Source organism: Telmatherina bonti (genome assembly GCF_933228915.1).
Source record: "Telmatherina bonti genome assembly, chromosome: 15".
NCBI classification, from domain to species: domain Eukaryota; kingdom Metazoa; phylum Chordata; class Actinopteri; order Atheriniformes; family Telmatherinidae; genus Telmatherina; species Telmatherina bonti.
Genome location: NC_136613.1, coordinates 17727743 through 17740256, shown reverse-complemented (window position 1 = coordinate 17740256; position 12514 = coordinate 17727743).

Sequence of the window (12514 nt, the reverse complement as noted above, 5' to 3'; positions counted from 1 at the left end):
CAGGAATGCATACTTACATACTTGTGCTTCATCATGCAAAGAAAACACATTAAATTCATTCTAATTGATCCAACTTTCATATTTTGTCATGATGTGTGTTTTGGTTTGGACTTTTTGTGTCTTAGTTTCCGTCTTATTTTGTAGTTTGTCCTGTTGAGTTCCCATGTGTCTTGTTTCCTGGTCAGGCTTGTTCATCATTAGTTTCACCTGTTCTTGTTCGTTCATTCACGTCACCTGTGTATCGTTTTGTTTAGTGTATTTATACCCTTGGTTTTCTGTTCTCCTGTGTGAGTTCATTGTGTTTCGTTACTCCCCTGGGTCGCAAGTCTCCTGTGTTCTTGTGGCTAAGAATTAAAAACTGGCTTAACTTTGCACCCCTGGCCTCAACTCTGTATTTGGGTCCACACCGACAGTGCTCCCCGCGACATACTCAGAAGATAGCAACATCTCTACAGTTTATAACCCGAGTTATTTGGACATATATCTTATCTGTGTAATGTGGAAAGTGGATTTTCAATAAATCATTTTTAATTATAAAGCATCTTTCCTACAAATAAATAGAGGCACAAGTGCTTAGCATTAACCCTTTAAGGTCCTGATCTACCATTTGGTAGAGGTAAATTTGCGGTAACTTTCATTAATTTCTTTAACAAATTGTGGAAATAAACCCGCCTGAGCCATTTCTACCAACTGGTTTGAGTATGTAAAACCCAAACTAAGTGTTATAACACTACTGTTTCAAATTTTGACCATTTCACTGTTGGTACATTATTAACTTCTTCCACTTGACATCTCTACCATTTACTAAAGAACATTTATTTTGTTCATTCTTGTCCAAAACAAATGGAAAAACACAGAAAAAAATTTTCTCTGGACTTTTTGTCAAAGGATAAAAGCAGAAGAGTCAAAACAATATCACCCATCTAATCCCCTTAAATCAAGAACACAGCAAACACGGAAAATCATGTCTCATGAGGTGCTGTCTAACCACATTAACTGTATTGGGAAGCTAAGACACTGAAAAAATAAAGATGTTAATATTACATAAAAATTTGAGAGAATAAAACATAAAACATGAAAAATAAAAATATAGAAACACTAAAAGACAAAAAATATTAAGATTAGATTAAATAAAACAACACATAAAAAATTAACATATAGTAAAATAACAGACTTATCTTATAACAGGATGAAAACAATTATCGTCTCAGAAATGATTAATCAACATTTTTACTAAAAAGGTAAGTTTTAAGCTGCCTCTTAAAGACATCAACACTCCTAGCAGCCCTTTGACTTTACAAACCCAGCCTTTGTTCTCTGGCTTATAGGTCTTATAGATCTTAGATTTTGATTAAAGTGCAAGAAATCTTTGTTTCAAATGCAATAACTTTTCCAAACTTACAAATACCTAACTTTTTCTATCGCAAATTATTTTGCTTGCAAAATTGTGCCCTGTACTTTGCCACTACAACAAAACATTAAAGTATTTTTATATTTCTAAGTATTTACTTTTGTGTTTTTGCTTCAAACTCAGATTGTGAGCCATGTTGACCCTTTTGGAAATGTATGATTGAACCAAACCAAACTTAAGTGAGCAGTCATAGGCGTTAATGGAAGTACAAGCTGGCGGTGTTTAGGTAACTGATGCGTACACTTTCACTACATCAACCCAACCGTTGCCCCCAAGTGACTAAAAAATCACAAAATCCTCAGCGGGGCCTGCAAGTGAGAGCATTCTTACGACTTTCCACGGACTGCTGTGCCTTCTGTGAAATGTTGACTTTATCCTTCTCCACATGCTGATTTGGGTCATTTGCACACTTTTGCTTGTAGTTTACAACTCAGTGTGCCCCAGCAGAGGCAGCACTAAAGACGCTGCTTTCAGCACCACAGCATTCGAAACATTTATGGCTGCTATTGTCACTCCCTGGCTTGACTCTTGGTTCATGCTGGAAAGTGAAACATTTACTTACTCACAAAAAATTATGTAACCAGGCAAAATGGTGACATTTATGTGATTTGCTCTTATTTGTAGAGTCACACCACTTTGCTACATTGGGACTCAGCTGTTTTGTTGAAAATGGCAGACAAGGTAGGCTAAACCCAATTTCTTCACTCAGATGTTCAAATTCCTTCATCATGCTGGCACGACTGCTTTAAAATCAGTCTTTTTACACCAAATGTTCAGGTTTTACATAAGCCCAGAAAGTAAGCTGGTCAAATGGTAATAGGTGAATATTATGACTGAGATTTCAGATTTCTTCACTGCTTTGGGAAGAAAAAAGTATGAAAAGAAAGCAAATAAGCTTACAAACTGGGAAAATATGACTAAACTAAGTAACCACTCCAAACAAACCCTCTTAGGATTGTTCAATGATGACTGACAATTTTAAATTGGTGGAAAAAACTATTTTTATGACAATACCAAATGTGTGTAAGGCCGTTCTCACATTGAGATAAGATTGTGCACTCTGCTATTTGAGAAAAAGCAGGTCGTGCGAATGGGATTAGGGAAATGGGAGCAAATGTACACGAAAGTACACTAAGAGTCTCATAACTGAGGATAATGTAAAAAGCAGAGCCGATAATGTTTTTAGGGCTATGTCATGCGCACCTTGACCTATCGCAAGTCTCATGGTACGGTCAAATTGCCAGAAAAATCCACTCCTGTTGTTTTTTTCTCAGTATTTTGTCTGACCTTGTTAGAAAATGACATGAGGATAAGGAAATATGGCGGGGGGAAATTCGTCCATACCCTAGAAAGGATGACAACACTACCATCATAATCCAGCCAGTCTTAACATTACGTTGTGATGTGGGTATTTGTAGTACTTAAAGTTAGTCAAACACATTCTACACAATAACAGTGAAATATATCATACAGGCTTCTCCCACTCAAATTTATGTCCATGACGCCAAGTCAGAAAAATTGCATGAAAACAGTTTTTGTCTTTGTTGTGGTCAAAAGGAATTATGGGACAGAATAGGAATCCTTTATTTTATAAAGACTGGCCCAGTGATTCATATGCCACAGAGGATGGTAAAAAAAAAAGAAGCAACAAAGTCCCCTTTTTTAAACATTTAGTTCATTCAGTCATATCTCATCGTGGCAGCTTCTCACATATTTTTAGGTAATTTAATAGGAAGCTATCAGAGCAAACATGGCTGCTCGAAGTCAGGCACAAGATTTAATTTCTTTTATTCTTCTTGGAAATGGAAAAGGAAAGTAGTTGCATGGAAGCACAAATCCTTGTGGTGATTGAGCTATGCACATAAACATCTTCAAACTAACATAAAACTTTTACTGCGCCTGTTTCTGTGAGAAAATATAAACGGAGCTGCCATGTGTTCTCACCTGCTGCATGACAGGCACATGCACACGTTTCCAGACAGCCTCGCATGGGCGCCTATAATGCACATTTACCACCTTAAATACACAGACACACATGTGTTCAGAAACATCTGTGAAACACACAAGTCCTGATTAATGTGTGTAGAATCTAAATGAAAGGGACTAAGCCTTTGATATCTGTATATCGGTGTTTCCATTACAAGGCCACCTACTCAGTACTATTTATACACTGTACTGCAAACATAATCCGCATAGCAGGAGAGGTAGGAAAAAAAAGCAGTGAGTCTTGTGAAAATGGAGGGAAAATGTGTAATAATTTAATTAAGAATCTGGATTAACAATGGAAAATAATTACACAGTCTGAGGTCAGAGATGGTGTTGAACCTCTGCCAGTGCCAGAGCCTGTAACTGTCAATGACCTGTGTTTTATGTGTGTTTGTGTTTATCCACCCCAGGAGCAAAGTCTGTGTGTGTCCAACCTGTGGACTGGTGTGGATCTGGTCAACTGCATTTGTGTCCCATCCACAAAACCCCTCTGGTGGGCCCAGGTGATTGATGATGCCTGGAAGCTGCACGACTGCATGGTGTTCATGTAAGTGCTGTCTGTGCTGCTACTTGATAGGCAATGAATGATGGATGATCTGAGTTCGTGTGACCGTGTAGGTAAGTTTGGGTGTAAAGGGGTGACAGGTTAGGATGGCCCCCGTGTTTCAGGTGTTATTCTAACATTATTGATTACAAGGTGACAGGCATGTGAAAGGAAACTATTTAATACTGTAGCAGAGAGTGGTGAAATGCATACCTTCCCCCCCCAAGCTTGTGTTTGTTCAAACCCCCGACTTCTCCTATAAAATTACAAATCATACACCAATTGTAAGATCAGGATGGAAAGCCTAGTTTTAGTAGCAGAGTTTAGTTGTAGCATTTCAACCCCAGTGAAAATATTCATTCATCAATCTTTAGCGTTAAACAGACGGCAAAAAGTTCACTAATTTGACTAAAAACACAGTTTACAGCTTGTATGTTGGGTTAAGGCTCAAAGGAATGCCCCACATGTGATTCATGTCTAAACTAGATCCTTTGAGAATATTCTGACTGATTTTTCAGTTTTTTTTGTTTTCTTTTTAATAATTAATAATTTGTATTTCAGATTATCCTAAGATCAGTGTCCAAATACTTCAAACAATCCAAATATATACTTTAGGCTATGCTCTGGTATTCCAGTATAGCTATGGTAACTTTAATAAAATGAAATGAATGATTGCAGCTAGAAAAGAATTTAGCTGTAAATCAACCATGAAGATTTGAAGAATTTCTTTTCCCACTTTGCAGCCAACATGACCGCTCTTAAAAATAATCCCAAACGTAAATTTCCATGGAGGCTTGTTTGCTGCTAAAAGGTTTCAGCTGACAGTTGCTGTACTTACAAAAAAATTAAAAGAATTTAAAACATTTTGGCTTTCCAGTGGGTTGCAGGTTGAGTGTTCCTGCAAGATTGCAGAAACGCTGGACACTCAATGGTCTGTAGCGACAACTATCACAGATAATAGACAACACACGTCAGAGTCTATTCTTTCAGGGGTCTGCAGTGTTTAGGACACAAGTATCAGTTCAGCTTGCTTAAAATCTCAGCTGAGGTAGAACCCTAAAAGTTTTAATTACTAATGGCCACTATGATGACAAAACAAAGTGCATTGTGGATTCAGCGCACTGCATCATGGGTACCTGCAAACTAAAACATATGTGTGTGATGATAGGCGACTAGATGATTTTTTTTAAAGTTCTGATAGAAATCTGATCAGGCCAAGACTGCTAAAATCTGATCAGCTCCCAGTTTCGCGATTATGCCCTAGAAGTCAAAGTTGCTCTGCATTAAGCCAGTGGTTTGCAAACCTTTTGAGCCATGACCCCCATTGCTGGAGTTGGTGACCTCCACCCACATGCTATGACTGAATGATTAATTGTGTGCTGTATCAAATGGGTCATCTTGCTGCCGTCTTCTAAATATAAGGCTGGTGAACTGTCAGAATCTTAACTAATAAAGAGGATAAAGTGTTTTTTGGTGGATTTGGTTCACCGCTGTGACCTACATACCCATAATCAGATTCTCACATGGAGATAATGTCAATTTCAGATTTTTAATATGATATCTGTACAAACTTTGTTGTTCATTTGTTACTGTGTTAATAGATACATAAAAGAAAAATAGAAAATATACAGGGAGCCCTCCATTTGTGCTGATCATAATATATGAATAAAAAACACACAAAGCAAGACGAAAATCAAGCTTCACTTGAATGAACTCCGGTAATTTTCTCTCTTTCATGTCTTTTTTTAAATGAAAAGGAGAGAAGGGAATTTCCAGAAAAATATTCAATCAAACAAAAAAGCTTTTTTTTCCCTGCTCATTCTGTTCCCCATCATCCATCTGGCATTTTGGCTCCAAACCCCACATTATGCTCCTTTGATGCTTTGTGTTGCTATAGTGACCATGCAGCACAGATCAAGATTATACATTTTACATCACACATGCAAACTTGATAAGACAGCAGGCAGTGAGGTTTTATCTCTATGTCTTCGTGTTTAGTAAAACTGGTGCATTATTGCACAGTTTCAACAGGGTGAAAGGTCAGTTTTTGTATTCTATGCCTTACAGATTTCCCAGATCTCTGTCACAGCTATTGGTGGTACTGATTACTCCATTGGCTCTTCTAGTGTTTCTCCTACGGGTCTTCTTTTTAAAATCTTTGTTTTTGAAACAATAAAATAGCTGCAGCTGTGACAACAATAATGACTTGAGGCAACTAAAGCCAGCAAATGATACATGGGGGCAACTCAAAACCAATGAAGAGGTGAAAGGGGGCAGAAGGGGGTAGTTAGGCTTCTGAAATTCTTCTATTCATAACTGAATGCCAAAGAGGGAAATACAATCCATGGCATGTTTTCATTTGGTCAATTGTGTGGATGAATGCTGAGGTTTGGTGTCACACTGGGCGTGTCAGCTCTCAGTTTCCCCAACCTAAACCACCCTCACTAGACCTTCACCCCTACCCGGAAACTACAACTTCCTCCTCCATTCATCTCACTCCGATTTTGTTTTATTTCTCATGAGCTCTTTCACAAACTCATTTGTCAAGCCACATAAAAGTTTACTGAGCCCTGTGAAACCAGGCGGAAAACAGTGCTCTCGTGATGCTCCTTTTTATACAAAAAGAAGAAAAAACCAAAACAGCAATCAGCTGGATATTTAAGTTCTAGCAGGCTAACAATAGAAAGCCCAGCCTGCGTTGAGTTGAGAAATACACTGTTAAAACATAAATATATAAATAAAACCAGTCAAATAAAGTTCATCGTATTTGTGTGGGTGTGTACACTATAAATTCCTTCTTATCGCAGCATGGTGCTCGACATAAGTCACTGGTTGTTTAAGCCAGAGGGAACCTGTAACCAAAACAACGTAATGGAGGAAGAGTTGAGTGAGTTCCAGAGAAGCTGTGGAAGTTTCTGTCCGTCGGGGGCAGTAACTACGGCGATATGAAGTATGACAAGTAGCTCTCAATTCAGCCAAGACACTAGAAAGTAGTTGTTGAATGACAGGGAGACATTTGTTTTCACCTCAGGGTATCAATATTGTGTGTGTGTGTGTGTGTGTGTGTGTGTGTGTGTGTGTGTGTGCGTGTGTGTGTGTGTTACTGATGGTGAGAGAAACTCCCTGTAAACTGATACCATGTAGTCAATCAGTCCTGCTATTCAGACAAGGAAAAAAGTAAAGCAGATAGGAGAAGAGACAGCAATGTTTTTCTTTCCATTTTAGTGCTGGACAGACCAAAATACATCATCAGGAACAATCACAGTTGAACATTTTTTATATATAATGACATGTCTGAAGAATAAGTACAGATGAAGAATTAACGTAGCAGCCTTAAAAAAAACAAAAAGTTATAATGGAACACAATCCAGTCAGCAATCTGGGTCCCTTTCCAAAACATAACCAAGATAACAAATGAAGGGAAATCATTTCTGGGAGACAGTTGCCAGGATGTTTGATCCTTCATCCTTGTTTTTTTGTGTGTCAGTTGAAAATTTGTCAAAGCATTTACAAGACTATGCTCTGCCGATGACCCGGTAATGTAAAGAGCAGGTGTAGGGAATGAGCATAGTCAAATTACATTTTTTTTCCATTAATTGTGCAAAGCGTGGAGCCAACTTGGGGATATTACTTTACATGTTGAATTTGTCAAAATTCAGGTGTTCTTATGATATTTACTAATTCCTGGGCACAGGTCAAATAAGCAGAATTACACCTCTGGAAACACAATGTACACGTTGTGTAGTTCTGTGGTGAGTGTTGGGTACTGGCATGTGTTCAAACACAACATTTCATCTGTGGTTGGAACGTCGTCATCAGAATATCAGAATGCAGACAAAGAATTGCTATTGTGTGTGCTGCATTAATATACGACAGCAAAAAGCTGAAAGCTCCAGATTTTTGGAGGGGATTTCCATGTTTTTGCCTTAATTGTTAAATATCATGTTCCAACAGTTTATATGGTGACCTAAAGGTGTAAAACAGCAACAGGGGATAGAGCTGAGGAAATCTATAAAATGTCAACATTTGAAAAAGTTTTGGTGTTATGTTTTCTAAAAATGTTTTTTTTTTTTTTTTTTTTTTTACTTTACTTTCTTTTATTGTGTTTTGTTAGTCCGGGCAGTGAGATGGAAGAGGCGTCGGCTGTTTTTTTTTTACTGAGAAATGTTGTCTTTTGTGGTTTTGGTTTGCATTTTCTAAAAATGACAAATTTTCTGTTTTTATGTGTTCGATTTTTATATTTGATTAGTGTTTCTGCTTTGTTTTCAGAAATGCTTTCTTCTGTAAAATACTTAGCATTTTCTGTTTCATTAGGTTTTCTTATCCTTTTTGGTAATTTTGTTTGTGGAAAATATATATTTTTTTTGTTGTTGCTTCTTTATGTGCTTTGTTGTGCTAATTTTCTAACGCTATTGTGTTTTGTATTTTCTGAAATTTGATTGTGTCTCAGTGTTTGCTGAAATATAGACATAATCGTGAGTATAAGAATTAACAAAACATGACAATGGTCTTCATTTTCAACTGTTGTTGAAACACTTAGGTAGTTCAGACCATCAAACTCCAGGGCTACAGTCCTGCAGATGTACTCCAACATACTTGATTTATTTCAAATGGATCAAAAAGCTTTGTTGTAAAGTTCTGCACAAAGGCCCATTCATTTCAGGCAATCATGAAGCAGGAAAACATCTAAAATCTGCAGAACTCTTGCCTTCGAAGACTTGAGTATGAGCCCACAACTCACTAACAAGATTGAGAATATTTTAGTGCAAACATTCCTGAAGGCGAATAAAGACATTTGTGTGCATCAAACCATTATTAGCATAGTTTTATTCTCTGTCAAGTAGAGAGAGAAACCTAAATAAACAAGTCAATTTCTCCTGTTTAATTGCAATTTTCTAAAGCATAACAAACAATGTTTTTTGACACTGAGAATAAAGAGGTTCCTGGACGTTCATAGACATCAAAAACATGCAAATCTTGTTATTGTGAAGCAGTTTTTTTTATATATACATAGGGAATGTCTGTTTTATTTTCCAATTGCAGCTGTATTTTGTGCTTCGGAGGTGGCATACCTCTCATTTGTTTTCTGTTTATTTCATGAATTTATGATTTTTTTTATATTTAGAAAAGCTGTCTTTCACTGTACACTTCTTGAGATTACACATAATAAATGGTGCTACGTTAGTAAAACTGCCTTTCCCATTATCCCTGAAAAGAAATTCCAGTTTGACATTTCCCTCTCGATAAGTTTGCAAGGCACACATAAAGCTTATTTTTCAGTAACATTTTCCTGAATTTGTCATGACTTAGAAAGCAGACAGAAGGAGGAGACAGCTACAGGTTTATGAAGCTTATTAAAGTCAGCTCTGGTGTGGTGATGTTATGTTGACTTGACTGGGACTCACGCTTTTGTCTGAAAACACAGGCGTGTTTATTCAGTGGAATGCCACAGTCTGACCCCAGACGGGAACCGAAGGAGGACGTTTAGCAGCTCAAACATGATCACAGACAAAACATCTCACGCAGCCAAAGGTTTGCTGGGTTTTTGTCACATCAGAGAAGCACATAAATCCTGCTTTTTAATGTAGCTGTCTCTGTTAACACACTCTGACAGCTGAGATAAAGGTATGTCAACACCTTTTTTTCTCTGTTCGGGATCAAAATAAGCTTTCATTATCTGCAGTCGGTTTTAAAGTATTATTGGTAAGTCATTCATTATGTAGCTATGTAGGGGGGGGGGGGTGATTTAACAGAGAAACTTTTCTAAACATGACCACACTGGGTTCAAAAGCAAGATATTCAAGCTTAACATTTTGCACATACACACATATCATGCAATATTGAATATGGGATAATGACAAAACAGATTAGTTAGATAAACACTGGTTGATCAAAGTACCACAATACATTGAAATCAAGTTATAACCATCCTCCTAACTCCAAACACATTACTGGGTGCTTAGAACATAACTGACAGATAAAATAACTACGCCAAACCGTTTGTACAGGCTTGTGTGCTTCTTTAAGTTGTAAAGCAGCTGCGTTCTCTTCCATGACACATCTCTGAAGTCTCATTATCTGCTTTGACACGAACATGCTGCTTGGATGATCAAGTGGAGACTGAATTTAAAGTTGCACATCAAGGTGAGCTCTCGCAACTGACAGAACGGTGGATGAATTAGGTGACATCTAAACACCGGATGTATGGCTTCAGCATGAAGTGTGGTATAAATCAACCCCCTCAATATCAAGCCGTCACGGCCATGTGTGTCCAGCCTATACAGTTACATTTTTGGATCTGGAAAAGATTAGAGCTTCCCTACCAACAGTAAGCCACAGGATAGTTTATGAGGGGTTGAACAAAAGGCATGGAGTGCTGGGTAATTGTACAGAACATCACATCCCATGATTCAGGATACATGTGAAGCTTATTTTTGGGATACACTAATCTCTATTTAGTCCAAAAAAACAGATTCAAAGATTATGTCAAGCAATCTGTGGGCTTAAAGAAACCACATTGCTGCTGCCTTTAATGTAGTCGTGACATGGACGTTTTTAAGATCGGACACTTAAACAGTTTACAAACTGCATGTAGCATGATTTGAAGATACATTGAATTTGTGTTTATGAAGGAAAATGTTTGTGTTTTGGATGTTTGTTTTGCTGTTTGTGCCTTCTAGCACGACTTTTAATGTTTGTTTGTTTGTTTTTTTATATGCAGCACGTGAAAGTCTGTGGCAGCCAACAATCCAGTAACAGGATATTTGAGTGTGATATGTGATACGTAACTAAAGCAAAAGATATAATGCAAGCCATGATGTTTTCGCAATACACCGACATTATTGATACAACAGTCTAACCAAGTAGATTGTAATTTAAAAGATGAGTTTTCATACCTAACCTTAACTCAGCAGGGTTAGTGTTTGTTTTACAGCAATGACAAAACTAGTGAATTCACAGGGAAACGATGACAACATGGAAACACATTTTCAGGTGGTAGAAAGCAGTAACAGAATCCAAACCAGATGTTTTAAAGTAAAGTTACTGAAGACACTGGTCAGGCCCAGACATGATCTCAGGTCTCCTACTCAGCAGTTGGTAGTGAAGCACCATCTTCATCCCCTCCACATATGGGCTTTGTGCCTTATTAAATGCAATACAACAATCAAAATGTGAGTTTTCTGTGAAATGCTATGACACAAAACACATGAACTGCTCTGCTAGTACACTAGTGTGGATGTCTGTGTGGCTGCTTGTAGGCAATGAGTGTGTTTTTAAAAAGTCATTTTCCTCACTTTGATGTGGTTTCATTTTAATATACATTAATTGCTTTTATCATGTTAAACACTTTGTGTTGCCTTTGGCAGGAAAAGTGCTTTATAAATAAAGTTTGATTGGATCATCTATCTTCAAATGAGCCTTTCACGATGATTGCCTTGGTTTTACAGCCGTGGTATCAATGGTCTGATTTAAATGCAGCTATATTAGAATGAATCCTTTGTCAAATGACCCCAAATTGAACATGTGTTTTCATTTCCGTAACTTTTATCTGTGTATTATTAGTTAGAAGAATCAAAGCTATTGGGCTTGGGTCGAAACACAATCCGTCAAGAGGCAAACTTCATCTGTCAAAAGGGCACTATTCCATTTTCTTTGTCACCTCTGTGAGAAAAACCAGTGACAACAATGACACTACCCTGCTGAAAGCTTCAGACATAAACACTGGTCGCAACCATTGGCCATATTAACCATCCTAAACAATTCAGTCATGCTGTGACACCATCAAACTGTCTGGATTTTTCCATCGTGGGACAGGTTAGTTTTGCTGCTGATGAGCTGTTGCAGAAGTGTTACAGTGGTGAGCTAAAGAAAAAAAACCTCTAAACCAGCTGCCCAGTCACAGTGAAAGATTTGGTTGTTGAAGAGCCAAATATGTTGATACAGAGATACAGGAACTGAAACAGAAAAATTATTTTACATAGATTATAATTGACTTTTAGTAGTTTTAAATACTTTTTATCTATTTGTCTACATCTTCAGAAAAAAAACTAAATGCATAAATACAAATATTGTTTGTGCCTCAGTCAATGCTACAGGACTCATTGTGTCCATATTGTGACTTTTTAGCTTCCCTTGGGTCGGCGTGTTGTATTTTGGTAGCAGAGATTGCTGGTCTTTTGTTTTCTTGTTGTTTTTTTTTTTTTTTTTTGTGCATTTCAAACTAAACAAAACCCTTAAGAGTCTCCTCTATGAGGTTTTCAGCTTTAGTCATGTTCAATCCACTCTTCATCATCTGAAATAGGAACTATTGGGCAAACCAACCTTATGCTTTCAGAGACCCTAGAAGTATCATCATTAATCCCGAACAAAGCAAAATAAACACCAGCACGCTCTCAGTTTCTGTTGATTTATTCCAGCTCACTGAAACAATCTGCCTCTATAATGTTATCAAAACAGGTTCAATAGGCCTTGACTTTGCAAATTAATGGGTACCGTTGGTGTTTCCTTATCCCAAAATCCGTTTCATTGGTCTCTGAACTTAAGTTTTTTTTTTTCCTTTAAAATTCAACAGA